Below are 16,295 nucleotides of genomic sequence, written 5' to 3'. Positions count from 1 at the left end.
TTATATATATATATATATATATATATATATATATATATATATATATATGTTGTATTTGTTTAGATATTAATATATTTACACAAACACATACATCTAAGTGTTGGAATACATTCTCTGTATTGTTTAATGACTGGGCTGGATATGTGTTTGAAAACATCAGGGCTATGTATATCTGGCATGGCTTAGTGTTAAATCACTTTGTTTATGCTGTGCAGGGTCCTAGGTTTGAGCCTTGCAAAGGCTGTTTATTTTGTTGCTGGGCAGAACATGGGCCATTGGATACAGAGTGATTAAGGCACTTTAAAGCAGTTGTAAGCGGGTTTGCTCGGGTTTGCAAGGAGGTAAGCACTGCTAACTTCTGGTTACAGTTTCTTATTCTCAGTTAGCTTCTAAATTGCTTAACCAGTGTAGGAATTGCTTACCCCTGTGCAAACAGGCTTAGACCCACATAATGCTGCTTAAAAGTACTTACTCCTGCTTACCCCCGTGCTACTTTCTTTCAAAGAAAAGAAAAAAGGGTTGAAAGGAAAGTGGTGAAAAAGGGGCACAAAGAGGGAAAGACAGTAGGGAAAATAGCTAGGGATGTGCAGGAAGTGTGTAGGGAAAGTCCATAGCTGCCTATTTCTTCTACAGCAACAGCTGTGCATATACACTGAATTTGGAGGTAGATTTGGACACTCAAACCCCTGGGAGAGGGGTGAGGACAACAATAATAAGTTGTGACACCAATTAGATCAGATTACATGTGTCCAGTGGACATGTGTGCGAAATGGACAGCTATGTATGGGGCGAGATTTTTTTGTGGGAAGAGATTGCCCTTTTATTCTTTTTTTCAGGTGAGAGTGGGATGTTGTGGAGGGGTAGTAGGTATATTTGGGGAGGTAGGTTGGGTAGATTAACAGACAAGACAAACAAGATGCATACAGGAGCGGTATATGACACATGTGTGGGGTAAACACCTTGATGGAGAGGGGTGCTGGGATATCAGAAGCTCACAAGCCTCCTAGTGGTAACAGTGAGACTGAGGTCCCCAACCATGAGCAGTCACCACTGCACCTTCACAGCCCCGAAGGTGGCTGTGCTGGGGGCTGAGTCTCAGAGCCAGGCTGACTCTCTAATCACAACATGCAGCCCTCGAGCTGGCGTAGAAGATCACCAAACTGCTTGTTAATCGCTCTACGCACCATGATCCAGACCTGGCGATGGGTGGGAGGTGCCTGTCCATGCCCACTCCCAGGGGAGGTGAGCCCCATCCCCTATGGCGGTTCCACCTGAAGGTGGTGCAGGACCAACGAACAGGGATGTCTGGGGTTTGGCCCCAGACATGCTGGTGCCTGGTACCACGACCAGCTGAGTTGGGACAGGTGAGTCCGCTGGGACTGGCCTTCCCAAGCGTGCTATAGTGTTTAGATTTCATCATCATATAAGGGTTAGTAATAGTCAACACATTCCAGGGTGAGGTATAACAGCATGCATAGATATTCCCATTAACCCAGACACCAGATATGGAACAGTTGCATAGCAAACAGAACACATGCATATATGGGACCACAGTGGTAATAAGAACACCATGCAGATACGTTGATAGCCCATATCACCAATGTTGGAATAATTCAATATAGCACATGCATGGGAACCATTAATATATTTATCAAACAATTGGACATTATCAGAGTCAATACATACCAGCTGGGGTGGGTATGTTGATTATTGTTGGAGATATGGTGGGGGGGAGAGAAAGATGTCAATTAACAATTAGTATATTCCTGTAGTCCACATTACTTTCCTAGTCAGTACTGTTATCTGTACCTTACAAGTCTTACTACACTACCCTAAAGCCTTACTTTGGACAGTGATATGGCTGTTGTCATCATTACACATAACCCAGTTTTACCTGCAGTTTACACCTCTTACCTGGTATATCTGTGGAGGGAATTTTGTTAACACTAACTAACTGTTTCTACACATACTCCCAGATTCCGGGTTGCTGTTTTGCACATAGCTATCCAACTCTTTCTGCGCAGACTCTGGCCATGTGTTGACCACATGCTGGTGTGCTTGGATATATCTAGAATATGGCCCTCTTCCACCTTTAGTGACCTGAAACACATATACATGCTTTCCTACACAGTTATATTATGTAGCGCCGTGTGGATGACAGTGACCACTGATACTCTTTTATTCAGAGAAACTGCAACACTCACAATTCCCTACAATACCAAAGTGAACAGTACCAGTACAGGTTATAATGGCCTGTATTTCTCAGCACAGTGTTAATATCTAACATACCTGTGGGAGCAATGTTCGTTAGCACTACCTGACTGTGCCACACAAAGTTCCAGATTACACAGTATTATGCACATGCATCTCACTCTGTTACTGTACACGCTTTGGTCACAGCTTGATGGCATGCAAGTGTAGATAGGAAATACTTGAAATATTACTCTCCTAACAGTTTCAGGGGTTGCTACAGTGACAGGTGTGTTCTCATGATGTTTGACAATCACTTGTATTCCCTGTTTGCTGGCTACACATCTGGGATCATCCCACAGACTTACCAGGGGGACAGGGGGACAGGCAGCAGATATGGGCACATATACTGGACATTCTGGCCTCATCTGTACAGTTGTGGGGTATGCATCTGTATGCAGCCTAATTCCACTCCCAGGATTCAGACCATAGCTGTGTCTGCTACAACTTAAACACTGTCCAGCACAGTTGTGTCTGCTATATAGCTATTGCTGTATATCTCCAATATGCTTTCTGTCTTATTAATCCCCTGTGCTTATGCATTCTGACCTTGTATTACAACACTCATATACAGTTTCCTAGACAGTTATATGTTGTTGGATAGTGTGGATGACAGTGATGTGTAATACCTCATCATTCAGGGCAAATGCATATCATTCTTGTATTTCTGGCCACAGTGTTGGTATCTGACAGACCTGTGGGAGGCAGTGGTGGCTGGTGACTTCAAATTAAAGGGGGTGGGGCTGCAGGAGACAGTGGAATGGGTGGGGCCAATGATAAGGGGTGTGGTCAACTAGAAAGGGGCACTGCTATGCTCAAAACCACAACAAATGGAACTTTACTTAAATATGGCTGCCCTGGGTGCCAAACCATCATTACAAGAGTTCAATCAAGACAAAATGAAGTGTAGAAGAAAAAAATATTTCAGCATATTGGCTACATGACAACTTACTTAATTTCTAGATAGAAACAAAAAGGGGTTGTGAGGCATGAAAAAATAAATTACTTTTTAAATACATTACTGGAATGCCAGTCAAAATCAAGTATAAAAAAAACAAGCAGCACTCAGCTCAAACGACTTCTCCTTGCACTGTAGTTCTAATTATAATTTATATTCAGCTTTATAAAAGCACCAAGTAACATGTTGAAAGTAGCAATCTCTGTTATACCCTCAGTTGTAAAAATGTTTCTTATCCAAAAGAGACCTGCTGCCTGAAAACTATCTACTTGTTTCATGGGGAAAACCTGATCAAAGTAAAAATGAACAGCAAACAAGAAACAAGCTCAAGATAAATTGCTTAAAGGATTACTGCATATGTTATGGACCACACATGCTAGATTGGCATTCTGTTTAGTTCACGGGTAAAGCCTGCAAAGATGACTGCAAATCTCCAACAAATGTAATGAGATTCTGAAAATACTGTAATACTGTCCTTTATTATAAATACTTGTCATGCATTTCAATACCTAAGGCTTATATGTTATCTACTTATGTAAATATTCTCTGCATGGCAACAACAAAAAGGCTTTCAATGTTGGTAATTCTTTAACAGTATGCTTATTAAAGCTTACTTGCATTTTACAATCTCAGACAAGCTTATCTGATGTTCATTAAAGCATTACTACTTAAACAGAGCAACAGGGCACTGCAACAGCATACATTTTCTAAATAATCAGAAGCATAAATCAACAGTATAAAAATATGACAGAAAACCAGAACATTCTGCAAAATCAAGGACAGATGAAAAGCCACTGCCATACTTGTGTTTACCTTGGATGGGGGGATACTATGCACACTGAATACTGCATAACTGCTCCTTGCCTTGATTGGATACACCCAGAGTCACTACATGGAGAACGAGTATATCATAACTTGAAATGTCTCTGGCTGATGGTGATGGCTCTGACACTCACCTCTCAACCTCAGAGCAAGAAATGTGGACAAAGCTATACATAGAAGTGGGACAAAGGCCCAAAAATAAGGACAGTTTTTAAATATTGCTCTTATAAACTTAGAAAGATAATGAAATAGTAGTAGGTCTTGCATTAGTATGAATTTTCTGAAGGGTATGAAATTTGATCAAACGTCTGACATTATTTTCTAACTTCAATCTTTAATTATTTGCTACTAATCTGCCAGAAAACCACAATTGTATGAAAAAATGGCCCAAAATGGCCACATAATACAATTAGGAACCTGCCAAATAAGGGACACTTTTTAATATTGGCACCATTAACCTGAGCAGCTGACAAAATAAAAGAATCTACATGCATTTCTGAAATAAAAGTAATCTCTATAACTCTGATCATTACCGTTATTTATAACTGTAAACCCTTCACGTTTTCTTTCAAAATTGCCATTTTGCGGAGGGATTATTAGGGGGAGAGCAACATTTTGAGCCAAAATTGGAGACAGTTGAGAGGTTTCGATATTCCTAATTCTATAAAGCAATTTATTTCCACGTACCTTTCAACCTCTTAATGCAGGAAATCTGGACAAGGCCAAATATATTGGGGGAACATACAAACAGTGCTAAAAATTCCTCTTGTATGAACTTAGACAGTTGATTGAATAACAGGTCTTGCTTTAGCATGCATTTTTCTGAAGGTTATGAAGGCTGTATGTCATTATTTAGTGACGCCGTTCCTAAATGATTTACCAAAAAACCACAAATTGTGAGGAACAAACCAAAAATAAGAAGCAAAAATGTATTCATTCTGCAAATATCTGGACAGTTGAGAGGTATAGTTCAGCCATGGTTGTCTGAGTTTGCTGCCCCCCCTCACAAAATCATGGTCAAATGGAGCCTTCCCCCAGCAGCCATTCCAATGTCCCATTACTTGGCTATTTTGCCCCTTACCATAAACACTGTAATTTGCGTACTGCTTTACTTCTGTGATGATTTGGATTTCATTTGTAAGTTTTATTTTTCACAAACACTAATAGACAATCTGCTAAACAAAGCAATGCAGTTTCACAATGAAAATACATAGTATTAAAACTTCTCTGCCCTTGAAACTCACATTCATTGAAACAACATTGAAACTCACATTCAAATACATTTTGCCAGTGGCAGATAAAGATCAGCTTTGGGCCATTTTCAAATCATAGGCCCCTTGCACATGAAACATACATGTGTTCTTTGATACACCTTTCTGATTGCATTAAATAATATTCCTTGTATAATACAGTACAGTTGTTAGAGGGCATTTTAATTTATTGTTTTGAACATTTTTCCAGTAAACAATGAAAGAAAATGCATGCACCAATAATGACAAAACTGCCCAATTCAGAACATTTCCATCATAAAAGCCTACTCAGACTTCTACAATTCACCAGTATCAGTAAATATGCATAATCTCTGAAGAAGTCACAGTCATCTAAATAATTCCACATTAAAGAGATCTGTAACTAATGAAGAGGTTGCTGCTAGCAAACAGCTTTATATTTCATTGTTTCATCTACAAATAAAGAACCTGTTGCCCTTGAGGAATAAATTGCCTATGGTAAATAAAAAAAAGAAGATAAACTAGTAATATCACAATATGGGATGGATGGCAAACTGATAACAGGTCCATAATTACTAGGTATCTTCGCCAAAAAGGACTGCAGCATCCACCCCCTTTACAACACAGTACAGTATCAGCAATGCATCTACATACTGTGGGAGTAGAACCCACAGCCTTTTGCATCAAAAGCAAGTATACTACCTGCTGTGCTATTAACAATGAAAGCAGACTCAGCCTAAGCAGCACTAAACTTCTCTTCCCTGCAGCTCTCAGCTCCTTGTAAAATCTACTAGACACTCAGCTGTATCTCTCAACTTTTCAGCAAAAGAAACCTGGAAAAAGCCAAAATTTAATGGGGGGGGACACAAGCCCAAACACCAGGGACACGTTTTAAACATTGCTTGTATAATCTTGGAAAATTGCTAGAATAAAATACTGTGTTACCACCATACATTTCACTGCCAAGTCTTGAATCCAGGACCTCGTGCAAAACAAAGCAACATACCACTATCCCAAATCAGGTGTTTTCTTAAAGAGAGGAAGACTGAAACTTAAATGGCTACTATTTAGTGAATTAATTTCTCACCATAGCTGTCAACCTCTTAGCACAAAACACCTAAACAAAGCCAATAATGGGGGAATACAGCCCCCAAACCTATTCAGTGAAATCAGTTCCATAGCTCTCAACCGTAGCACAAAAAACCTGGACGAAGCCAATAACAGGGGTATACAGTCCCAAAAATCAGGACAAATTTCAAATATTCATTATATAAACTTAGAAAATTGGTAGAATAAAAGGTTTTGTGTTACCATGTACCTTCTGAAGAATATGAAGTCTGAAATTCAAATCTGTAATTTATTATTTATTTAACATTTGTTAACCAGGAAAGTCTGACGTGGAACAAAAGGCAATTTTCAGCAGAGGCCCAAAGAGATGCACTCCATACACATGTGTTTGTAAAATCTACAGAGCTTTCACAGATGGTGGTGGGTAGGGAATTTAGGCTCTTGCTACCTGACTGTAAGGTACAAGGTAAAAGCCTGAGTTATTCTCTGTCCACCACCAGATATGAACTGGGCCCTTACACACACACACACACACACACACACACACACACACACACACACACACACACACACACACACACACACACACACACCAGTGATTTGCTCATCTTGAATAAATTCAGGTTTAAATTTACAGCATTGCTGTTGCCAGAACAACCGCCCTGCTTTAAAGTTGAGGGAAAAACACTGTACATGTTGAAAACAGGGAAAAGAAAGGTAAAAAAGGGTCTTTAGGTAAGCATAGGTCACTTATGTATATCCACTAGTTTCAGAAAGTTTTTTCTCACACCTGTAAAAAAAAGTGTAGCAAAGAGTTATAATAGCACCTGGTACAACTGACTGAATCAAAAATAATAAAAAATAATATATATCCTAGGTAAACTGCTACAAATTATGCTTGCAGTTGCCTTTTACTTTAACTGTTCTGCTAAACTATGACAGAGACCTATGCTAGCTTTTAGCTTTTGTAACTTACAAATGCTGACTGATAAAAATGTGGGATACTGGTAGCCTCTTAGTGAAACTGTAAAACTGTAGCAATGACCTATGCAAGCTCTTTGCTGCAATGTATAACATAGTAGCTGATTGCATGGCAGTTGCTGTATTATCTGCAGTCACTACTGCTTAAGTGATTATTGATACCGCTTGCTGGTGAAATCAGCACATCAGCTACAGAGATGATTGTATTCCCTAATACTCAGGACATCCCCTGCATTTTACCTGCCCTGTACCGCTCTGCATAATGCATCCCCAAACCCACTGTGCCTTATTTGAATATGAACACCCTTGCTGTAAATGCAGGACAGAACAGCACTTTCTTTACAATGAATTACGTGATCTAGGTGTCAGGATGGGAGGCAAACATGGTGAAGAAAGTGGGAGACACCCGCTCAACATTGTATCAAGATTGCATTGCTTCCGAGAACACATTCACAACATCCTTATAAATATGGGCATGTTGCATATAACTAGTCTGGAGCTAGCTCCCTTTATCTCTTTTACATGAGGATGCAAATAAATGGTCCTGACCCATAACCTAAAAAATATCCAAACAGAAAGCAATGCTCCATAGAAATAAACTCTGACTGTAAAAGAAGCAATTGAATAGAATTTATAGTGGTATAACCCTTCAACCAGAGAGTAAAAAAGTAAACAAATTCCTTATTCATGCACAACAAGAAAACACATTTCAGCAGGTCCCGATAGCTGTCAGCATGAGATGAGGGAAATCAAATCTAAACAGGAAAATGACGGTACCTGATAAAGCCCATGGTTTTGTGAATTCATGATTGGGAAATAATACCTCTCACAATTAAGTTTACTTTGAACTCTGTGCAGTAAAGCTCCCCCTGAAGCAAGGAAAAAATCGTTTCTGAACCACTGAACTCTACACTTCAGAGTTTTTCATCCCAGAGTACAAAAATGCTAACTGCCGTGGTAACGGTATTCATCATCATGCAGATAGTGCAATCCTGCAGACTTTTGAGATATAAAAAGTGCACAGAAACATACAATGGGAATGTATTGAAATACTTTTTTTATTTTTCTCCAAGTGTTTTAGAACCAGTCAAAGGTAACAGGACTTGTAGCACCAAAGTAATATAGTTTTACAAATAGATTAAATGAAAGACATGCAACCTGCATTCAAATCTCAAATAATAATAATGATAAAAAACAGCATTGTAAATTATAAGAAAAAAATCTAAAGTAAAGAAATTCCTTGTGCAAGAACTCTTAGTTTGGTTAAGCCAGTAAACATAGACAGGATCAAACAGCTGATAGCCTAAATTCTATGTGGTAGCTAGATAACAGATGGGCTAAATAAAAATATCTACAATCTGTATATAAATTGACTGGGGAAGGTAGAGTATAGTTCTTAGACACACACACACTCACACACACACACACACACACACACACACACACACACACACACACACACACACACACACACACACACACACACACACACACACACACACACACACACACACTTTGGTTTGCTCGTTTCGAACACACATGTCCTACTTGAATAAAATAAATCTACAGCATTCTCCTGCCGGAATGTGTTCAGACAGTTCGATCAGAATAAATCTACAGCATTCTCTTAAATCCACAGCTGCTGGAATGTGTTCATGCTTGCCAATGCTTTTTCTGTTCTGCTTCTCCTGCATTTGCACTTCTGGTTCTAGGCTTATACCAAGACTGCTGAGTCTGCAGTCTGATCCCCTTCCAGTCTATGTGGTTAGCACCGCATAGTCTTTTGGGGAAATCAGCAGTCTGCTTCCTTCTTCCTGAATCCAGACTGGAAAGGCAGCAGTCCAGATTCACTTTGTATGGAGAATTCCTAGGACTGTAGGACTGTACCATTGTGGTTCATAGCTGGGGGGCTGCAGTCCTGCAGCCCGATATCACGAGCCGCCACTGGTGGGAGGAATGTTTATTAGTACTACCTGAATATTCCCACACACAGTACCAGATCCCACATTACTATTATGCACATATATATCACTCTGTTACTGTACACACTCTGACCACAGCTTTGTATTGGGGAGTTGCTTGTGTGCCAGCTTTGTTCTCATAGCTGTGTGTCAATCAGTTGTATTTCCTGTTAGCTGCCTATACATCTGGGATCATCCCAGATTTCCCAGGGGGACAGGTTGATAGGCAACAGATATGGGCCACTTTAATTGACATTCTGGACGTATCTGTACAGTTGTGGGGTATGATTCTGTATGCAAACTACTACCACTGGCAGGATTTGAACTGCATCTGTGTGTGCTAAAAAAACAAAGTTCACATCTCAGTTGCACATGCTATTCCATTTTTGTTGTCTGAATTTTCCCTGTTTACTGTCTATGTATCTCTCAGTTGTACTAAATGGCTTCTAGGGATTACACCTATCATATACAGGCATTCCTATACATTCAATTTATGGTGCACGGTGTGGGTAACATTGCTTAATACTACAGTACTATTACATGATTGCATATCTACATTACCGTATGATACCAGGATATACACATGCAGTCCAGCAGTTAAACCTGTTTTGTCAGGCTATTACACTTTTATTGACTTACAAACAATATGAGACTCTTCCTGACATATTCTCTAGTGTATGCAGTACTTGCATTGAACAATACAGGTTTTATACAAGTAATTAATTTACTACTACTTTTATTTTTATTTCCTATGACAGTAAATGCATGAGTATTACTGACCTGCCTCGCATCGCAACCTCTCCAGGCGACTGGTTCGTGGCCCACTCCATTGCAGTTGTGGGGGCAGAAGAGGAATATTTAGCCATACCTATCCATAATATACCTGAGCTGGCAATTATTACACACATATTGGGGCGATACTTACACATGGCTGAAACATCCCCTAAGGGTCTAGCCTCTTGGAACCACTCCTCCAAGAGGTTCCCCTTATGTTGCTTCAGGCTGGCATAGTGGTGCCTGACCTGCTCACCAGTTTGGGGTATGCCAGTGGCACTGGTGAGGTCATGGGCGAGACGGTCCCAGGCCTCCACCTTATATTGGGAGCCCTGGTACTGGCCTTGTAGCAGTCTCTGAGCATGGTCTTTAACTAGGAGTCCTGCCATGACCTTCGACATCTGGATGCACCAGCATTGCGCCTGGAAGCGCACGCCTTCTCCCCTTACTGCCATAGTGCCTGCAAGGGGAAGCTACAACCAGTTATGAGATGTATTCCCGCCTCTTGGGTTTAAGTAGGTCCGATTTCCTGCACTTTTCTGTGATTGGCTGGTTTTGAAAAGGCTAAGCTATGGGCAAACCTGCTTACCTAAGGTTGACATTGTTTAAAGGGGTATACCACTGGGCACAATGAGTTAGCTGGTCTACACATTGCTCACACCTCCTAAGCTGGCCTGTGCAATGCTTAACATTGCATACATTAGTCTTTGCATTATAATGCCTTTTTGGCATTGAATTATTATTCATTACACCTTATATGTATGCCTGGTATCCATGATTAATCTGTACGTACACTCTCTGTGGTCCTTGTGTTTTATTGGGGACTTCAGCACTCTGTTACAATTACACCTCACTTCTGGGCTTACTGCTGTACACCATTTCACATATTTATGTTATGGAGTGGGTTATGGAACATATGACTGCATACTGATGCCTTTCACAGGTTCAGTTTGGTTATATTATGGTGAGAACATGTTTACTACTACCTTATTCTTCTGTGCTTCTATGATGACTTGGTGGTTACCTACTGTGACTATGGTGTATGGGGTCCTGGGTTCAAGACCTGCATGGCTGTTTATTTTGTTGATGGGCAGAACAAGGGCCATTGGATATAGAGTGATTAAGGCACTTTTGAGCAGCTGTAAGTGGGTTTGCATGATGTTAAGCACTGCTAACCTTCTGTTACATCTTCTTACAGAGAGTTAGCTTCAGAATTGCTTAGCCAGTGTAGGCATTGCTTACCACCATGCATACAGGCTTAAAGCCGCTTACTAGTGCTTAAATATGCTTACTACTGCTTATTTGTGCTTTAACCTGCTTACTAGTGCCTTATTCATTATGACACTGACACCTCACGTGCATTTACTCCAGTTCATAAATATATGTTATTTAGTGGGTTATGCAACAAAAATATCGGTCATAACATGCTTTGCCATGTAAAATGGAATGTGCTGCAGTGGGACTCGAACCAGGACTGCCTGCTCGTAAGGTGAATGCTCTGCCCACTGCACTATTGCTATATTTCTTCATTTGTGTATATTTTCCTTGTTATCCTCTTCAGCCATTTAAGCTGCATTAACCATAGCTAAGCGATGGGCACACCCACGCACCTACGGTTAGCTTTAATCGGATTTTTGGAAAAAAATAAAAGGGTTTCTTAATTTTATTTATATATATGCTGTTGCTGTTGTACACAAGGGGGACTCTTGGTGGGGATATGTGGTCACCTGTGAGCAGTCTTGCTCATTGCATACCCCTTTCTGCTGTTCTACATTGCAGGGGTGTGTTTATTCTGAGAGCTCTGCTCTCAGACATGCCCCCTGCACTCTTACACGCTCCGTGTAAGCCTAGGAGCTCAGACCGCATGCCTCATTAATATGCATGGCACGCTGCTATCCTGCTCCTAAATGGTCGCTTCCATGCAGGACTAAGCTAGTCCTGCATGGAAGATTAGTAAATCCGGGGGATGGTGTCATGATTGGAGATGGTAGTCTATTACATACAGAAAGTACTATGTGCAGTCTCTGCAATGTAGGCCAAGATAAATTATTTTCTGAAACAATTTGAAAAGGTAAAAATTGTTGGGACCTTCTTATTCTATGACAGGAAAACAGATATAAATGAAGAAAACTGATAAATATTGCATTCTTTCTGGACACCGAGCTTCATGTGGGTGATATTAAAGAAAGACAAATACATAGGATAAAGTTAAGTACACTTGAGAGAAACATTTTAGGCAAAAACACAAGTTATTTTGTAATAGAAAATTAATGCAAATGCATGTTTTTTTGTCATTTAAGAAACATGGCCTATGTGCTAATACACACTTTGAAAAGGAGAACAAAGGAAAGTCAGCTCAATGAGTCCTTTATTGATTGCTTGATTGACTGACTGAATAATTCATTCATTCCATAATGCACACTTTATCCAGTTCAGAATTGTGGTGAATCAGAAGCTATGCCACTATGCCAGCACTAATTTTGCATGGACTGCCAGTCTATCGCTGAATACAGACACAGGCACATACTCATACCACACTGCACAAAGTTACAGGTAACTTTGTGGATAGTCAATTCAAATATAGCATGAATTTTTTTTAGATGAAAAATCTGTTATTTAATCCTATGTTGCTCTTGCAAAAATTCTACAGTTAAAAATATACATAGTTAATTTATGTTTATGTTATATGAAAAACTTCAGTCCATAAATACTGCAATATTTTGCTGTATATGTACTTGTCACTAATCAAAACACATATTGGAGTAATGTGTTATTTACTATATAAATTGCAAATACAGGGATATTGAAACGAGTACTAGCTGTCAGAGATAGCTAATTTGAGATTAACAGGATATCTAGAGACACGTGATATTACCTGTTATGCTGCAGAGTACAGGACATAATCAGCTAAATAGTTGTAAGCACACAGGCATAAATTGATTCAGTAAGTTAGACTAAACTATCTGGGGGGGGCTAAAAATGATTTTATAATCTAAAGCCAAAAGGACCGTGGAAGAAATAAAGGCCTAAACTCTGGTTTAATGCTTTAAGCACTTTTGTTCGCTGCTTACTTTCGAACTTCAGCGAACGAATGTGCTTAAATCATTTAACCTGAGTTTGGGTCTATTTCTTCCACAGTCCTTTTGGTTTTAGATTATAATGATTCTGTAAGTTACTGAGGTGCAGACCCTGTTTACACCAGTTATATGTACTAAAATGAACATACTTAGCACTTTACTATGTTCCACTGTATAGATATTAGGGTAATCAAGATATTTGTCCAGAAACATAGTCTGTAATTCTGTTCACCAGTGGATCATACCACTACTATAATCTTACTTAATCAGTTTTTATATTTGCTGGCACAGACTTGCATAATACGTGGCCAAAATGTTGCTGCATAACAAATGCAGTTGTACTGTACATCAGTAGCATGGTGCCATGGTGTTATACTGTTAAACAGCTAAATTAAAGAATGGAAATTTGTGGCTGATAAAAGATAAGTCATAATACTGTTATCGTGTGTTTCCTTATAAACTATACTATAGCTAGTAAGTCACACTGAATTGGTAAGATGTCATGAGTTCAGATAATATTTTGCTTAGTGAATGCTTACTATAAGATGTTAAACATATTTTGTTAGCTTACCAGTCTTGTGACTTAATATGTATTTTATAGCTTGGTCTATTTGTTTTCACTTAGAATTTCCTACCTTTTCTAGGTTGCAGTTTGTACAACATGACTATGCTGTCTTTGTCATTCTTCATTGCTGGCACAGTCACACATAATAATCACAAAATGTATACAAGCATATAGTGAACAACTTGAAATTTTTGTGAGAATATTCATCATGTGTATTCAGTCACAAAAGATGAAAGGCAGTGGAGTACAAAGAACAAAGGAAGAGGTAGTAGTCAGTTCAGTCAAGACACAAACTAAATACAGCATGTGAACTGTTGTGTTCATGCACTTAAAATAATGCAGCTCACTCTGCGGATGTTGTAGCGTTCTATGAAATGTGCAGCATGGGGTAAAGCTCAATGGGAAACATTATTTGTGAACTTCTTAAAATAATAAAACAGAGTTTGCAGATGTTTCAGCATCCTTTGAAAGTATTAGCATGGAGTATAAACCACTAGGAAACATAATGTGTCTAAAGAACTTTTATTATGGGTGTGTGCCTAAAGACAGCAAGAATCTAATCCAATGTACACACACATTTCTCTTAAGTACGCATTTCTAATGAGTCTATAAGCAGGTGAAACTGAAGCGTCACTGATCATTTTTGGTGTAGATAAGGGGTACACACACACACACACACACACACACACACACACACACACACACACACACACACACACACACACACACACACACACACACACTGCAGTGCTAAACCTTTGCTTTCATTAATTACTTATGTACGCATGCTAACTGGAAGGTTCAGGCTGGACAGAGCTCATCTGCAGTGCATACAAGGCAGAAAAGTTCTATAAAACATATAGAATCAGATAGTTTAAAATGTACTGAGGTTCATTTAAAATCAACAATATACATAATCAAATAGGTAAAGTATAGTTAAGTACACATAATACCATACTAGCAGTGTGTATTGCCTATTAAGTTAGAGGACTTGATCTTGGAAAATAGCTGTTTGGGTGGCCTGCTAAAAGCCTAAGCTGGAAAAATGTTATCTCATTAATAGTAGGAATTTGGTATTTCATGTACCTCACAGATAGGAAGCACTGACACCATGCTGTTAGCACTGGGCACTGTTACAAAGAAATCAGCGTGGTATAGGCTGCAACAAGGGTTATACCAGATCAAGACTTTTTTAGTGGGCACTGGGCTCTTGGTACAATATAGACGTTTAGGTGTAAACTCGAGCTGGACTTGAATAAGATCATGCAGAAGCTCAGGCTAGTTTATGAGTAGTAGTGGAATGAAGATTTGTAAAAATATGAAAAGCAGAGCAGGCTGAAAAGTAAAAATGTTTTTGCATTTCATATCTGGCTATAATCATTCATGATAGCCTTTGGTTCCAGACAACATAGTTGTTGCTTAGTTTTAGTAATGGCAGACGTAATGTACCCAATAAAATGTGAGATTTTTATTAGTTGTTGACCTGATGAGTTTGACAGAAATGACAACCTCAGTGTGGGATTTATTTGCTTTTATTTACTGGGAAAATTCATTTGGATGGAGTTCACGGCTTTTTCAACAATGGCCAAGTGAGAAAAGCCTTATACACATAGATTTTTTTTTTTTACGTAACATTTACAGCATTAGGAAAGGAAGTCTTTTCACATAAACTTTACAGCATTAGAAAGTACATAGTGTAACTAGAAGATAATATAGCAGTTACATAGTACTAATAAAAAAGAAAAAATCAAGGTAGGTATTCCTGACATAGACAAACAATTTTGTTCAGCAAAGGGATAATGTTTCTAGGATATATTGAATGGTCAGAAAAAGAGGAAGAGAAATGCTTGTTGTTAGACAAGAGAATACATTAAGCTTATAAAGTGAAGTATTGGATTATCAGTATGAAGGGCTGCAGTAACGTAGATGGGAGGAGTAGTGTTTAGTCAGAGTTGATAGAATAATACATATAAAACTAATAAAGTCAGAGTGAGACTGAGATGAGTATGTACTTAAAAAATTATAGATGTGTGAAGATAGGTTGCAGATTTTGCAGTCTAAATAACTTGTATCAATGAAGGCGAGAGGTTAACAGAGACAGAGTAAAGGAAATGATGTAGTTTAAACAAGGACAGGAAAAGGTGGAAATCTTTATTATACAAATGAGCTTCTCTACTTGAACTTAGGTCTGTCACCACTATTTTATTAACATAGAAAGTAGGGTACAGGTTTAGATGCTGCTGTCTGTATCAGACCAAGGCATCATACACCGAGTTTCTGTATATTTCAAAACAGATCCAATTTATGCAAACTATTTTATAGCTTTGTTCAGGCTGCAGTTATTCAGGATGTGTGACACAGTGGGACTGAAACATCCATGCACTGGATTAACTTGGCTGCACCATAGCATTTCCACATGCTAGATAAAAAAATCCAAACCAGTAAGAACCTAAGACTGCACCTCTAGAAAGTCTATAATTTAGGAGAAGATGGGGGTCATATTCTGACATGTCAGATTGTGTCATCCCATTAAGATAGCTTGTGAACCACTGGATTACTGCCTGAGAGAGGCCAGTATCAGAAAGGAGCCCAAAAGGACCCAATACTTCC

Source organism: Protopterus annectens, chromosome 9.part0, assembly GCF_019279795.1.
Source record: "Protopterus annectens isolate FY-2018-M chromosome 9.part0, PAN1.0, whole genome shotgun sequence".
Classification (NCBI taxonomy): Eukaryota; Metazoa; Chordata; order Ceratodontiformes; family Protopteridae; genus Protopterus; species Protopterus annectens.
The sequence above is the reverse complement of the archived record's forward strand: the minus strand, read 5'-3'. Positions refer to the sequence as shown.